Source organism: Lissotriton helveticus, chromosome 3_1, assembly GCF_964261635.1.
Source record: "Lissotriton helveticus chromosome 3_1, aLisHel1.1, whole genome shotgun sequence".
NCBI classification, from domain to species: Eukaryota; Metazoa; Chordata; class Amphibia; order Caudata; family Salamandridae; genus Lissotriton; species Lissotriton helveticus.
In genome coordinates this window covers 591,561,659-591,577,548 of record NC_136061.1, presented here as the reverse complement: position 1 = coordinate 591,577,548, position 15,890 = coordinate 591,561,659, and the positions used below count along the sequence as shown (strand labels likewise).

Genomic DNA, 15,890 nt, shown 5'->3' with positions numbered 1-15,890 from the left:
GGGTCGGGGAGTCCCCTTGCAGGACATCTGTCAGGCAGCTACGTGGGCCTCGCTGCACACGTTCGCAAGACACTACTGCCTGGACAGCCAAGTCCGGAGAAATGGCTTTTTCGGCCGTTCCGTTCTCCAGGACTTTCTGGTGTGAATATTGGTTGGCAGACCCACCACCGTAGTTGGTATTGCTGGGGTATCTATTCTAAGGTAAGGAATCTAATACTAACCTGTTTCTTTCAGATGCACAAGTTACTTACCTTCCGTAACGATATATCTGTAAGAAACAGTACTTAGTATTAGATTCCTTACCTCCCCACCCATCCTCCCCGTTCTGCGAACCGATATCTAGGGTTAAGGACATCCCCTTTCAGGGCCCTAGTTCATGGCACCAGTGTTGGTTTTTATCATGGCTCTGCGTTTCTGGCGCGGAAAAGCTGTGTATAAGAACTGACGTCAGCGCGCGAGGGCGGCGTCTAAGTACTCCCGCAATGTCATCCAAGCGCCAACTACGCCGACGACGGACGTGGAGCCGCAGACGACGCCTACCGATGCGCAGGGGTACTGCTGTGCAAAAATTTCCGGATCCAGACTGAAGCCTGGGGATATTCTAAGGTAAGGAATCTAATACTAACTACTGTTTCTTACAGATATATCGTTACCGAAGGTAAGTAACTTGTGCTTTAGGTTTCTAATACAGCAGGACTGGGGGACTTAACTCAAGACCCTAACAGTTCAGATTATAAAAATGTGGAAAAATCAAACATTTCCCAATTTTTTTTTTACTACAATCAATTGTGGGTTTCTTCTTTGAATCACCTATTGACCAAGTGGTATCAGCAAACGCAAAAGTCTTGTACACCACCGCTGACCCACCAATGTAGGTAGCTGACTTTTTTTTATGTAGTATATCAAAACGAGGTATACTATGTCGAAAGTCAAGACGGCCCTTATTGGTTTACAGGGTTTAAATTAATAATCCCAATTGCTTTCTTTTGTGGTAGTGGTGGCAAGCAGATTAGGCTTATCGGAGGGTAGTGTTAATGCATTTTTAAAACATTTTATTTATTTATTGCCATTTCAAAAACAAGAACAGTTACAACAACTCGGTCAGAGAAGCAGTACAATTACACTAGATTTGCTCAAATAAATGGCGTTTACAGATTGATATGGCGCACTAATTATATATACTGACATACAGATTGCAACAGGGGAGAGGATTTGGCATAACGGCTTGGGCAGTCGACCTCAAATCTGGGGAACTGGGTTTGAGTCTCGGCAATAATGCTGAACATCCTGTGATTCTGGGCAAATCACTTAATATCCCCGTGCCTAACAAAAATGAATGTGTCCTCTTGTAATGCAACTGGTGCTATGTAAAGCGCTTTGATACCCAATTCGGGTCAAGTTGGCACTATATAAAACTAAAAAGAAAAAGAGGGGTGAAGCAGGAACGACCCAATACTGACAGTTAGTTAATCAACCCGACAGTGGACGAGGGGATATCAAATCAGCCCTCTCGCTATTTATATTCCATACATAGAGAGTTTAATGACCACAGTGTAAACATATACAGACAAACACTAAACCTCTAGTCACGTATTATGTAAATGTAAATTATAAATCTGTATTTGTAAAGCGCAAACTATTCACCCTTTCGGGTCTCAAGACGCTGGGGACCGTCGTGGAAAGTAAGTGAGCTATTGCCCAGAGTTACATGGTGCTGGGCTGAGCTGCCGCCGGAGCTGGGGATCTAACCCTGAACCCTGCGCTCCAAAGTCAGTTGCTCTGGCAGCTGTTGTTTGGTCCATAGCCTGATCGCTCGAAGCTTGTAATGAGCGAGCCCATTCGACAAACGGGGTCCAAATATCCTTCGTCCTGGACGCTGGTGGCATAATTTTCCAGAAGGTCGACAGCTGAGTGTGACTAAATGCAACATCTTGTACACAGGCTGCCAGCTTAGGGGCCCTCTTCTTTCCCCAGGAAATGGCTACCCTGCGTTTGACCAACAGCAATGCATGCAGCTTACGCGTAGTTGTCGCCGTATCTTTTACATAACCCAATATGCCGATAATTGGCGCTGGCTCAGGAGGGGTGCCTAATATTTAGTGTATTTTACTGAAAATACCTGACCAGAATGGCGCTAAAGGTGGGCAGCTCCATGCCATGTGTATAAAGCTGGCTGGTGTGTGGCCACAGCGCCAGCATTTGTCATCTTCCCTGAGACCAATGCAACATAACTGAACTGGGGTTCTATAAAAGCGGTGAATATATTTAAAATGGATCAGTTGTAACTTACAGTTGGGGGACAGCGCCGTATGCTGATTGCAGCAGAATGCCCACTGATCCTCCGTGATCTGGGCAGTGAGTTCCGAGTTCCAGCTTTGTAGGGAATTTGGCTTTATCAGGGGTGCCTTGTTTTGCATAGTGTTATAGAGACAAATTTTGAGCCTTCGGGGGGAGGAAGTCTGAAGGACATATTCAAACGCTAGCAGCGTGGGCAGGGGCACTGGGAAAGTAGTGTGTATTTGCCTGCAAGTTGCCCAAAGTTTGTACTACAAGAATAACTCAGCGAAATTCCCGATCCCTCCCCTCAGGAGTCATCGGCGGTGATCTAAATATCTCTTTGGGATAGAGGTCTGCAAATGTGTGAAGCCCTAAAGACTTCGCTGCCAGCCGACTTGCCCCCTCAGCCATTGCAGGGATTACGGGGTTGTGTGCTAGGCGGACAGAAGGAGCATATAGTATTGGGAGCTTGGCTCTGTTTAGCAGCCGGTCCCACACCCAGCGCAGTGTCTCAACCGCGTCAATCCTGTCACGTGGTCTCTTGTATGGTTGGTAAAGTGCTGCAGGAAGAAGGACTGGGGCCGCAACGTCAAGTTCCACCACCGTGTGGGCTTGGAACGGGGTGGTGTGCACCCAGTGATGTAGGAATTGAGCTTGAGTGCAGTGCGCATATAATGGTATGTCTGGGGCACCCATCCCGCCCTGCGTCAGCGACAGTGTCAGAAGCTCCCATGACATCCGCGCCTGTTTCCCTGCCCATACCAGGGATATTATCAGAGTGCGGATAGTTTTAACGAACGCCCGAGTGATCGGCACTGGAATATTTACAAATAAGTACAGTAAATTGGGTAAAACCACCATCTTGGTAATGGCGATCCTTCTTGCTAGGGAGAGTGGTAGCTGAGCCCAAAAATTCATCTTCTCCTCCAGCCACGCAATCGCTCGCCCAAAGTTAATGTTCCAGATTTCCTGTTCGTCCCTGCTTAGCCAAATCCCCAAATACTTTACTGGGCCAGCTGCCCAGGTGAGGGGGTACTCTTTTTGGAATGGGGCTGTACTATCTATAAGTGGGAAAATTGTAGACTTAGACCAATTAATTAATACACCAGATAGGCCCCCAAATGTAATCAATTCCCTGATAATAGGAGCAGTGTTAACAGTGGGGTTTGAAATATAAAGGGTAATGTTGTCCGCATAGACCGAGAACAGCGAGCCCCTTGTGCTATAACCCAGCCCCCTATCTGCATGATTCTGTCTCGGCCTTGCCGCCAGGGGCTCCATCGCAGTGGCATACAGGAGCGGGGAGAGAGGGCAGCCCTGCCGAGTTCCCCGAGTAATGGGGAAGGGTTGTGTTGTGATCCCATTCATGGATCCTAGCAGACGGCTCCGTGTAGAGGAGAATCCCATTCTCTCTAATATTGTAAAAAGATACGTCCATTCTAGCGTATCAAACGCTTTCGTAGCGTCAAGTAGTACAGCGACTGCCTGGAATTGAGGGTGCAGGTAGTGAAGCACCGTGAAAAAAGTGTGGAGGTTATGGGATGTGGTCCGATCGGGCTATCAGAGGGAGTAAGGGCTGAAGTCTGCCTGCAGTCAGTTTGGCTAGAATATTAGCATCTACATTAATTAATGAGAGGGGGCCTGTAAGAGTCTACTTCATTGTCGCTTTTCCCTGGTTAAAGTAGCGTTATGATCATGGCTTCCCGCATAGAAGGCGGTAGGATACCCGATGTCTGAGCTTCCGCATAGACTTCCTCATGATAGTATGCCCAGACGTGGGTCCATTGCTCACAGTGCCACTGGATTCAAGCTAGCCTGGCTGATGGAGGGTAATACCCAGAAACCGGCCCGAGTGTGCTTGTTTTCGGTCCAGGGAGGACCTGCTTGGCAGTTGGGTCTGGACTGTTCCCATGAGGCACAGGGTCAAGACTGATGTGCATATGGCTGGGTCTAAACTGGGGTAGCATGGTGAGCAAAAGAACGATGGATTTAACCCAGATCCCTTGATTGGGGTGAATGTATGATTTGTTCAGCATCCCGTCCATCATTTGTTTGCATAGCACATTTCACCCTAAGTGGAATGGGTATGCCCAGACGTGGGTCCCTTGATCACTATGCCACTGGATTTAAGCTAACCTGGCTTGGCAGTTCGGTCTGGACTGTTCCCATGAGGCACAGGGTCAAGACTGATTTGCATATGGCTGGGTCTAAACTGGAGTGGTATGGTGAGCAAAAGAACGATGGATTTAACCCAGATCTCTTGACTGGGGGTGAATGTATGATTTATTCAGCATCCCGTCCATCATTTGTTTGCATAGCACTCCTCATAGACTGCTAGCAAATGTGGGGCCAGTTCAGACGCATACGGCTTGTAGAAGGCAGTAATTAGCCCATCGGGGCCTGGGACTTTGTCTAATGGTAGGCTACGTATTGTCTGGACTGATAGAGATACTCCTGAGGCGGAAAGTCGGGAGTCTAGACATTGAATTTTACTCATTTTAATCATTGTATCTTGTGTTTTTAACTTTGTTCTTTGCACATTGCACTGACCCTGTCACTCACCCCAGCTTCGCCGAGCAGCAGATTCAATTGCTGTCTTGGCAAAAAACGCTCGTTTTTTCTGCCGCCATTAACAAGCTCGGGGGAGCCTAGAGACACGCCCATCTCTGCTGGCCACGCCCCCCCTCATTGAGATAAATAGAGCGCGCTGATCACTAGCGCAGCTCTACTGTTAGAGATACTCCTGAGGCGGAAAGCCGGGAGTCTAGACATTGAATTTTACTCATTTTAATCATTGTATCTTGTGTTTTTAACTTTGTTCTTTGCACATTGCACTGACCCTGTCACTCACCCCAGCTTCGCCGAGCAGCAGATTCAATTGCTGTCTTGGCAAAAAACGCTTGTTTTTTCTGCCGCCATTAACAAGCTCGAGGGAGCCTAGAGACACGCCCATCTCTGCTGGCCACGCCCCCCCTCATTGAGATAAATAGAGAGCGCTGATCACTAGCACAGCTCTACTGATAGAGATACTCCTGAGGCGGAAAGCCGGGAGTCTAGACATTGAATTTTACTCATTTTAATCATTGTATCTTGTGTTTTTAACTTTGTTCTTTGCACATTGCACTGACCCTGTCACTCACCCCAGCTTCGCCGAGCAGCAGATTCAATTGCTGTCTTGGCAAAAAACGCTTGTTTTTTCTGCCGCCATTAACAAGCTCGGGGGAGCCTAGAGACATGCCCATCTCTGCTGGCCACGCCCCCCCTCATTGAGATAAATAGAGCACGCTGATCACTAGCGCAGCTCTACTGTTAGAGATACTCCTGAGGCGGAAAGCCGGGAGTCTAGACAATGAATTTTACTCATTTTAATCATTGTATCTTGTGTTTTTAACTTTGTTCTTTGCACATTGCACTGGCCCTGTCACTGACCCCAGCTTCGCCGAGCAGCAGATTCAATTGCTGTCTTGGCAAAAAACGCTCATTTTGTCTGCCGCTATTAACAAGCTCGAGGGAGCCTAGAGACACGCCCATCTCTGCTGGCCACGCCCCCCCTCATTGAGATAAATAGAGCGCGCTGATCACTAGCGCAGCTCTACTGATAGAGATACTCCTGAGGCGGAAAGCCGGGAGTCTAGACATTGAATTTTACTCATTTTAATCATTGTATCTTGTGTTTTTAACTTTGTTCTTTGCACATTGCACTGACCCTGTCACTCACCCCAGCTTCGCCGAGCAGCAGATTCAATTGCTGTCTTGGCAAAAAACACTTGCTTTTTCTGCCGCCATTAACAAGCTCGGGGGAGCCTAGAGACACGCCCATCTCTGCTGACCACGCCCCCCCTAATTGAGATAAATAGAGCGCGCTGATCACTAGCGCAGCTCTACTGTTAGAGATACTCCTGAGGCGGAAAGCCGGGAGTCTAGACATTGAATTTTACTCATTTTAATCATTGTATCTTGTGTTTTTAACTTTGTTCTTTGCACATTGCACTGACCCTGTCACTCACCCCAGCTTCGCCGAGCAGCAGATTCAATTGCTGTCTTGGCAAAAAACGCTCGTTTTTTCTGCCGCCATTAACAAGCTCGAGGGAGCCTAGAGACACGCCCATCTCTGCTGGCCACGCCCCCCTCCGACGCCCGAGCTTCTACCATAAAACATGAGTTCTGGTCGGAAGCGCAGCGGACGAGCGCAGCGGGCGCGCCGATGGCGCGCCGAAGGTGCGCTTAAGGCAAGCTCGTCTGCGCTCGTCCGCGACGAGGCCGCGACCAGCGCCGTCACCTCTGCTCAAAGTTGCTCGCAGCCCCGCGGTATACCCGGGAAACCCTGATTACCCTGCGAGAATTCGCTCACGAAGGCAAGCTCATCTTTGACGACACCGCCTTTCCACTGCTTGACTTCACACATAAGGGTCTGCTCCTGGGAGGCCTTCTGAACGTCAGATCACTACCAAAGCATGCTAACGAAATCCATCTTCTCATAGAATCCCACCACTTGGATGTCCTCTTCCTAACCGAAACGTGGACTCACGCTGACTGCGATATTGAATTAGCATGGGCCTGCCCTCAAGATTTTAAAATTATGCATCTTCCCAGACCCAAAGGCCGTGGTGGCGGAGTAGGCATTATCCACAGAGCCTCCTGGCACATTAACCCCATAGATATGGACCCAGTTGCTGGGACTGAGCTCCTCGGCCTTTCCATAAACTGCCACTCAGGAGGTGTCTTCACGGCAATTATTTGCTATCGACCTCCAGGGTCTTTCACCTCTCAACAACAGCATGCGCTTCTCACCACCTTCACGAACATGGCTACCTCCCACAATAAATTAATCATTTTAGGGGACTTCAACCTCTGGCCAAACGGTAGTCTACACACTGGTCTAGAAAACCTCCTGCTCTCTTGCGAAAGTTGGGACTTTACCAACTGGTTAAGCAACCTACCCACTCAGCAGGCAATCGTCTTGACCTCATTTTCTCCAGTCCTGGTTTAATACATTTGAACGACATTATGCCCATGAGCTGGACAGATCATGCTCTTACTAAATTCTATATTATCGGCACACAAACTAGAAAACTGAATAAAACCGCCCCACCAGGCTTCATGTACAGAGACTGGAAAGCTCTGGAAAAATTGAGTTCCACCACCACCGTCTTCAACGTGGAAGATAGTTTCTCCTCAACCAACTCGGTTGAAGACAACTACAGAGCCTTTAGTATGAGGATAGTATCCACCATGGACTCTATTGCCCCACTAAAAAGATGTAAACCTAAAGGCAGAGCACCAGCCCCATGGTATAATGACTCCCTGAAAACCCTCAAATTAGCCTGTAAACAGGCCGAGAGGAAGTGGAGACAAGGCTACCACGACACAAACAAAATTATCTGGAAAAACAAGCTCCTAGAATACAAATCTGCTATCACGGAGAGCAAATCCACCTACTACTGCTCCACTATAGTTAACGCAGCATATAGCTCCAAAAGCATCTTCCAGATCCTCGACAACCTTATCCACCCCGACTGTGCTAAGAAAACCATCCCCCCCTCACAGACCCTCTGCGATGATCTCGCACAGTTCTTTACGGACAAAATTGAGACCATCGTTCATAATCTGGCTACTCCCCCATCGCAAGATAATTCAGGCCTCCCAGGAGTCGACACTACCAACTTCGACCCGCCGAGCCCAGGACACCTACCCAGGGAAGGTCTACAGGCTCTCCCCCTTATCCCCGAAGCAGATTTCGAGAGACTGGCACACGGAATCACTTCTGGGTCTCCCCTCGACCCACTGCCCCCTAAAACCTGGAAAGCGTGCGGAACCGAACTATTCCATATCCTCCGTAGGATCTGCAACCAATCTCTGTGCTGTGGATTTGTCCCCACCCCCTGGAAGTAAGCACTCATCACCCCGCTGCTAAAAAAACCCTCCTTGAACCCCGAGTATCTATCCAATTTTCGACCTATATCGCTTCTACCCTTTCCAGCGAAAGTGGTGGAACGCTGGGTTAGCTCCTGCCTATCGACACATCTTGAGCAGAGTCACATTCTGGACGACTTCCAATTCGGATTTCGACCAGCTCATGGCACCGAAACGGCTGTGCTTACAGCCATGGAAGAACTTCGTATGCGAGCAGACAGGGGCCACGCAGTGGCCTTGATCCTATTGGACCTGTCTGCTGCATTCGATACGGTTAACCATGTGACTCTGCTAAAGAGGCTCAGAGAGGCAGGGGTCGACGGCACAGCCCTGCTCTGGTTCCATTCATATCTGAGAGATAGGAAACAGGCTGTATCCCTCCCCCCCTTTCAATCCGCTTTCTCCCCAGTACCTCACGGTGTACCCCAGGGCTCGTCCATTAGCCCGATCCTTTTTAACGTTTATCTAAAACCACTGGTCACCCTAATTAAATCCCACAGACTGAAAACTGTAAACTACGCGGACGACACCCAGCTCATACTCTCATGGGAGGGGGAAGATTCAATCCCCATGGAATCATTCCATGACTGCTTAAGAGACACAGCCGGCTGGCTGCACTTGAATTCCCTGCAATTCAATTCCTCCAAGACCGAGATCCTGTTCTGTCCTGGGAGCCAGATCCCTCGCCTACTTCCTGCGGAATTCTGGCCCCCGGAAAACCTAGAAAAACCACAGCCGGTTACCAGGGTTCGCAATCTTGGTGTTATGCTAAACAACAACCTCAGCATGGAATCACAGGTAGCCAAAACAGTCTCCACCTGCTCAGCCCTTTTGCGTTCGCTACGCAAAATCATGCCATTATTCCCTGCTCAGGCCCGAGCACTGATAGTCAGGTGCACTATTCTTAGTCGCCTCGACTACTGTAATGCTCTTCTGCTCGAGTCCCCAGCCGTTCTACTGGACAGACTTCAAAGAGTCCAGTCGGCCGCAGCCAAACTGGCCCTTGGTTGGACTAGGAGATCCTCGGCCACAGCAGCACTAGCCGAGCTACACTGGCTCCCTTTGAAGCAACGGATAGCCTTTAAAGCACTCTGCCTGGTCTTTAAGGCACTACACGGAACGGGCCCCAGATCTTTACAAAAAATGTTTTCCTGGTATACCCCCACCAGAGCTCTACGATCCACCACAGCCTGCCTTGTGACGGTACCCAGATTTAACAAGGTAAGGACCGGGGGAAGATCCTTCAGAGTGGCCGCCGCCAAGCTTTGGAACAGTTTGCTGGTCGACATTCGCCAAATTCCACAACTCCTGCCTTTCAGGAAGCGAATCAAAACTTGGCTCTTCCCTAATCATGTCGCGTCCAACCCCTAAACAGCCTCCCAATCTCTTTTCACTTCAGGAGTAAGCTCTCAGCGCCAGGATACCTGCCAGGTGACAGTCGCGCTCTACAAGTGTTTTAAATAAATAAATAAATAAATGTCTTCACCTAAAAACAGCACATCTAAATATTCTGTATGTCCCTTCCCCAACCATAGAAGTTCCAGGGATTCCTTAAATGGATGAAGGTCCTCAGGTATCGCATTATGTGTGGCCATGTAAAACTTAGCATAGAATTGTTTAAAACGTTCTACAACACCTTGCGGGCCTCTGATCAGGACGTTATCCTCTCCAAGAACCTCAGGCTTTCTGAGCATGTTTGCAAGCATTCTGCCCGGTCCGTCCAGCTAGGCCCCGTGTGGAAGCCTCCGATTGAACATTCTATGAGGTGTATTTGGCACTAGTATTCAATGTAGACAAAGTGCATTGTCAGATAGTGTTCTGGGGAGATGAGTAACTTCCAAAGTCCACATATCTACATCACGTGATACTAGCCAAAAATCTAATCTCGACCAGGTGGTATGGTGTACAGATATACAGGTGCCTTCCATCATGTTTGTGTTGCACCTGCGCCAGATATCAGATAGGCTGCCGTCTGAAATGACAGCCTTTAGAGTGGCGCTGTAGTTGGGATGAAGTGTGCGTGATACTCCCTTCCTGTCATTGGTATCATTTAACACCGTTTTAAAGTCTCCTCCCCATATGATGGTGTCACAGCTCATACTTTGGATCTTAGCCCACTCTGTCTGAAAGAACTCTAGGTTGTCTGTGTTCGGTACATAGACCGCAGTAAGAATGATATCCACGCCAGCCAGTGCTCCCAGCAAAATCAAGTAGGGGCCGCCTGGATCAATATGAGATTCTGACAGTTTCCTATCTAAACCCTGTCTTATGAGTATCGCCACACCCGCATAATTAGAATAAATGGAGAGGTAAACATGTCCTCAGTGTCTGTGATGCAACCTAGTCAGAGGAGAGTTATTTAAGTGTGTTTCTTGTAAAAAAACATACATCTATATGATGTCTTAGTAGGTAGGTATGAACAAGTCTACTTTTTCTGTGGTTGTTGAGACCGTGGATGTTCCAGGTTAAGAAATTGAGGGACCTTATATTGGTCTGGTTGGCAAACCGAGGAACGCTTGATGATGAATAACTGGAGTAAACCCCCCCCACCCATCGCCTCCCAATGCGTAACTGTATCAGTCACTGTTTCATCCCCATGTTGGTCCCATATGTGAGTGCCTTGCACATCGTGAGCATACGTGTCTTGTTCGCAATTCTGTTTTGCTGTCTTGACCGAAACTACATTACCCTCCACTACCCTCCCCCCACCCACACCAACCCCCCCAAACAGGTTGTGCACAATTACCCACTCTAACTAACAAATTGAACATTTGCCTCAGTAATACAAATGAAGCGTGATTGGGAGCTCTCCCAGGGGGGGCGTGGGGTCGCCGGGATGCTACCCTGCCCAAAGACGGGGTAACCAGGACTTTAGTGAGAGAGCCATTAGATTAGGATTACCAATGTCATAAGTAGTCTGCAAACCAAACAGAGGAGCGCCTGTATTACTGTACCTTGCAAGACAACCGCACCTCCACTGCGCTCAAGATTAACAAAAGTAACAGTAGGCGCAGAAGAGGTATGAACAGCCAGTTACCAATACGAGTTAATCATTGTCGCTCAACCCAGCTTCCTAGTTGGGTCCGGTCATGGTTTTTCTGTTGCCCTTCTTCCGTCCTACCTGCTTAGTAAACTTCATGGCTGGACTGCTGTGAAAAAGTGTGCGGTACCCTCACACGTTACCTTCAGTTGAGTACAGTAGAGCGTATGGAACCTGAAGGAGGATGCGTTTTACTGTAACTCTCTGCGGGCTGCCTGCACCGCCGGAGTGAAGTTGGGAAAGAACGAGATGTTGTTGCCTTTATAGTTTATATTTCCTTGCTCCCTAGCCAGCCTCGGTATGGCGTCTCGGTCTTGGTTGTTCAGTATCCAAGCAAGGATAGGTCTGGGTGTGGCCCCGACCGGGGGCCTGGGACCCAGCGCACGGTGGACCTCTTGATGGCAAAGACCGTAGATAAACCAGGGCCAAACAGCTCACGTAATAGTTTGTCAACATAAGTTTCCATTTTAGAGATGACAGTTGTATCAGGGATCCCCGTAATTCACAGGTTGTTTCGGCGAGACCTGGCATCCAAATCATCGTTCTTGGCCCTGATGAGAGTAAGCACCTTGTCCCTTTGCAGCAGCTGCTCTTTCATCTCAACCTGAAACTCATGGTGGTCAGTGCAGCGACTTTCTAACTGATCAACGCAAATCTTGTGCACATATACCGGCTTTTTTACGTGATCCATATGTGTCTAGAGATTTACACCACTAACCTGCACCAACTTTGGTGAACCACTACAGCTAAAATTCAAGTAAGAAATCACTGTGAACTGCATTTACCATAATGCTAAGGGACGAACTGTGCTGGGAGGTGAGGCAGTGTGCTCCCATCCCCCTTCTGTTTGAAAAGGCTTTCTTGAGCCACTGGGCTGACAAGCTTTTGGTGATGCACCTGTGCGCCAGAGAGAGGTACTGAGACCTGAGAGACTGTGGCAGCCTTTCCAGCAACCCCAGAAGTAATTTTCGTTTTTATCTCTACTGATGAAGGATAATATCCAGAAACACATGTGTCTAGAGATTTACAGCACTAACTTGCACCAAATTTGGTGAACCACTATAGCTAAAATTCAAGTAAGAAATCACTGTGAACTGCATTTACCATAATGCTAAGGGGCGAACTGTGCTGGGAGGTGCGGCAGTGTGCTCCCATCCCCCTTCCAGTTGCGAAGTAAGGTCATCTAGTTTAGTATCTATGGTCTTCAGGCTGGAGCTCATTTCCAACAAAATTGATCTCAGGTCTTCCCCTTGGTGATCTCATTGTTCACTTGGAGGCCTGTCAAAGTTCCCCTCTGATTCAGAGTCCTTCAGCCTGGTTTGCCTGTTGTTCTTGAAAGTTAATTTAGGTTGCTTTGCGTCGTGTTTCCCATAATTGCATGTAGGATAACGGGGTCACACGTAGGGAAGCCTTGCCGCAGCCAGTGCGAACTAAAGAACACCACAGCAGTTTGCACAGTGTTCGATATCAGGATACAGCCCAACTCAGGCACCCCCACACTCTGCACAACAACTGACCCGAGACGCCCTCATGCACCCTGTGTCACCACCGCGTCCACAAGTCACTGATGCCAGGCAACTGTCCACTGTGCTCATAGTATTTTACGGGTGTAATTGACAGAATGGGGGAAGGAACACGCTATAAGCAGGGATACCTCATCCCCACCACCACTCGCACGTGCGACGGCCAAGCACAGGTGGTGACCCAGGCGGTACTGGCCAAGTATCACTGTTCTGGTACCCTAGGTATGTGCTGTCCTAGCGCCTCAGGCTCCAGGGAGTAACTCACACCTCAGCAAGACAAAGGCACAAGCACCACACCCTCCTTAGCTGCACACGGGTAACTGGGCCCTCAGGATAGGGCAGAAAATGGGAGCAGAGGCCAAGCAAAAGTCACACAGGCAGGCCCAGCAGACAGGAGATCGCCAGCAGGTCTCAAGCACTAGCGACTATGCTCCAAATGTATAGATAGTCTCACCAACCGCCCGGATCTCAGCACTATCAAAGTTGCAGGCCACCCACCGGCACACGCTGGACCGCTCCTCCCCTTGCGCTGCTCTCCGATCTCCAAGATGAGCCAGTGGTTGTGCAAACTCTGCTCGCTCCCGGGTAGCAGGCAGCCCCAGCCGAAGTCGCCTCCAGCGGGGCCTCCAGCCGTGAGGATCCTCATCCAAGATGGCGGCCAGGCAGCAGCGGCGGCCGGGCCACAGGCTCGGCCAGCAGAGTAGGAGGTATCAAATTGTCAGCTCCACAGAGTTTCCAGCCCTGAGCTGCCTCCTCAAGCCATGGATGTCGGAAATCTGAGGTGAAGTTTCGCTCGGCCTCGGGAAGCCAGCCTTCCCCTCAATGGCAGCCGGTTACGGTGGTAAGACGTGGCTCATTCCCCTAACCACACCACAGATAATGCACTGGCACGGTTTGCAGGGGTTGGTGGCTCTTCTAAGCCGCGGATACTGCGAGGATAATGGCCCAGTCAGCAGAGCGCGCTCAGAAAGCGGACATCTTTCAGCACGGGTAGACTATGCACCGTGTTAATGCATTTGTTGATCACACACAGTCAATAAATGAGACACACACTCAAGTAGAAAATAGAGGCCAAGTTAGAAAAATAATAAGTATTTTTATGTTTAGTTTGACACCAATAACTTTGTAATGGGTAAGTACTTTTTGTAATAGCAAATTTGGACAGGTAAGTAAAAATGTCACGTAAATGTGTTTTTACGCTATAATGCTTTCTTATGGAATAAAAGTCGTATACTGCATACATTTACTTGTAAACTGTTCTTATGGGTCCCCTTTAGGACTTAAGGTGCTAGGAGGGCCAAGGTCTGAAGTACCACCAGTAGTTAAGTATACTTGCCCTGGAGTGTCCAGGAGCAGAGGTGCTGGATGGGTTCATAGCTGGCACTGCACTGTAGGTAAATATGGGGGCCACCTAGAAACAGGTTGCAGAGTGGGACTTGAGGACAAGTCCTGGAGCTCCCAATGGGGGGCTCGGTTCATGGGGGTCCAGGGTGGAGGAGAGCATCAGCGGTGGACGGTTAGCCGGGACGAGGAGCTCGGATGCAGAGGGTTTTGGTCGGTTGATACCTGTGTGTCAAAGGCACCATTGGTTCTCGGTTAGATCTTCAAAAGCGGACAAATCAGGACAGCTGGGCCACTCTCGATGCTGGTTTTTGCGATGATGACGTCTCTCGTTGGATACTCAATGTCTGCTGGAGCCTCGATTGGACTCAAACAAACTTTGGTTGCGGTAAGGGGCCAGTACCCTGTTGGTTCTGGCATCTTCTCATTTGGTGGGCAGACAGAGCTGTCCTTTTGGAGCATAGCGATGTTTTCCTGGACACTGCTGCGTCAGTGGACCCAGTAAACAGCAGGACGGTGAACCGGACATTGCAGTTGGTGCCTGCAGGGAAGTGTCTCCTCCACTTCAAAGGAGATGCTGATGGCTTGACGAAGTGCTGGAGGGCCTCCGAGGCTTTTGGAGGCTGCACAACTGTAAGATGAGTCGGGTTGTTGCAATTGTCTGGACAGAGCTGGTACGCAGGCATGGCTTAGGGCCAAAGTCTACCAGCAGTCCGAAGTTCTTGCTTCTTCAGCCCTCCTTTTATTCTTTTTTCTTTAGTCAGATGAATATAAGTTCCTGATGTCAGAAAGCCACCTAAAAACTTAATTTAGGGGCGTTAAGGGGGATGAAGGATAGTAGCTAATGGGCTACTTAACCTTGGGTCTCTACATCCCCCTATATGACCACTTCCTGCGGGGAGTAGGCATAACCCTGTCCCTGAATTCCTAATTCCACCAAAATCAAAACTGTGGAGCCCTTCTTTTGTGGGGCACATCAGGCAGCCCACCTTATGGGTGTGACTGGCCTGATACTTCAACACACCTCCTAGTATAGCTAATTTCCCACCTTTTCTGGTGCCACATGGGCCACAGAGCAGGGGTGGCAGAGCAGTTTGACACTGTCCCGCACTCTCTCCTTCTGACTCGATTGGCTGAGATAGGTGTGGTGGGTTCAGCACTGGAATGGGTGAGATCTTTTCTGTCCGACAGGTCCCAGCAGGTTTGGCTCCCACCATTTTCCTCCTCGGCCAAGCCTCTTACAACCGGGGTACCCCAGGGGTCTACATTGAGCCCGCTGCTTTTTAATGTTTATCTTACCCCGCTTATAGTGATGGCTGAACAAATGGGAGCCAAAATTATAGCCTAGCACAGCACTAGACACTGAGGTTACTCGTTCCTGTCTTTCTTCGGTTTTCAGCTGGTTAGCAGCGGCACAGCTGAAATGTAACGAAGATAAGACAGAAATTTTGTTGTATGGCCAATTTTCGCCTAATTTTATAGAACTCCTGTGGTCTCCGGATTTTCCCCAGCCAAGTTCAGTTATCATCCCTGCAAAGAACGTGGGAGTATGGTTTGGGGAGGATCTGAGGTTCGAGGCACACATAAAGAAACTTACAGGGGTGTGCTTCGGGTCTTTTAAGGCTATGAGAAAGTTCTTTCCATATCTCCCCTCTTCGGCAAGAGAGTCTGTCGCGAGGGCTTTAATACTATCACGGCTCGACTATGCCAACTCTCTTCTTAGCGGAACCCCAGCCTTTCTAGTCGCCCGATTACAGATCATTCAAAACGTGACGGCGAGACTCTTCTGCAATGTG

General features: G+C 49.1%; 1 protein-coding gene across 8 annotated transcripts in view; it reads left to right on the top strand.

Moving 5' to 3' along the window:
- KANSL1L (KAT8 regulatory NSL complex subunit 1 like) overlaps nucleotides 1-15,890 on the top strand; it is a 3,925,143-nt gene that overhangs the window by 2,650,351 nt on the left and 1,258,902 nt on the right. The window lies entirely within an intron of this gene.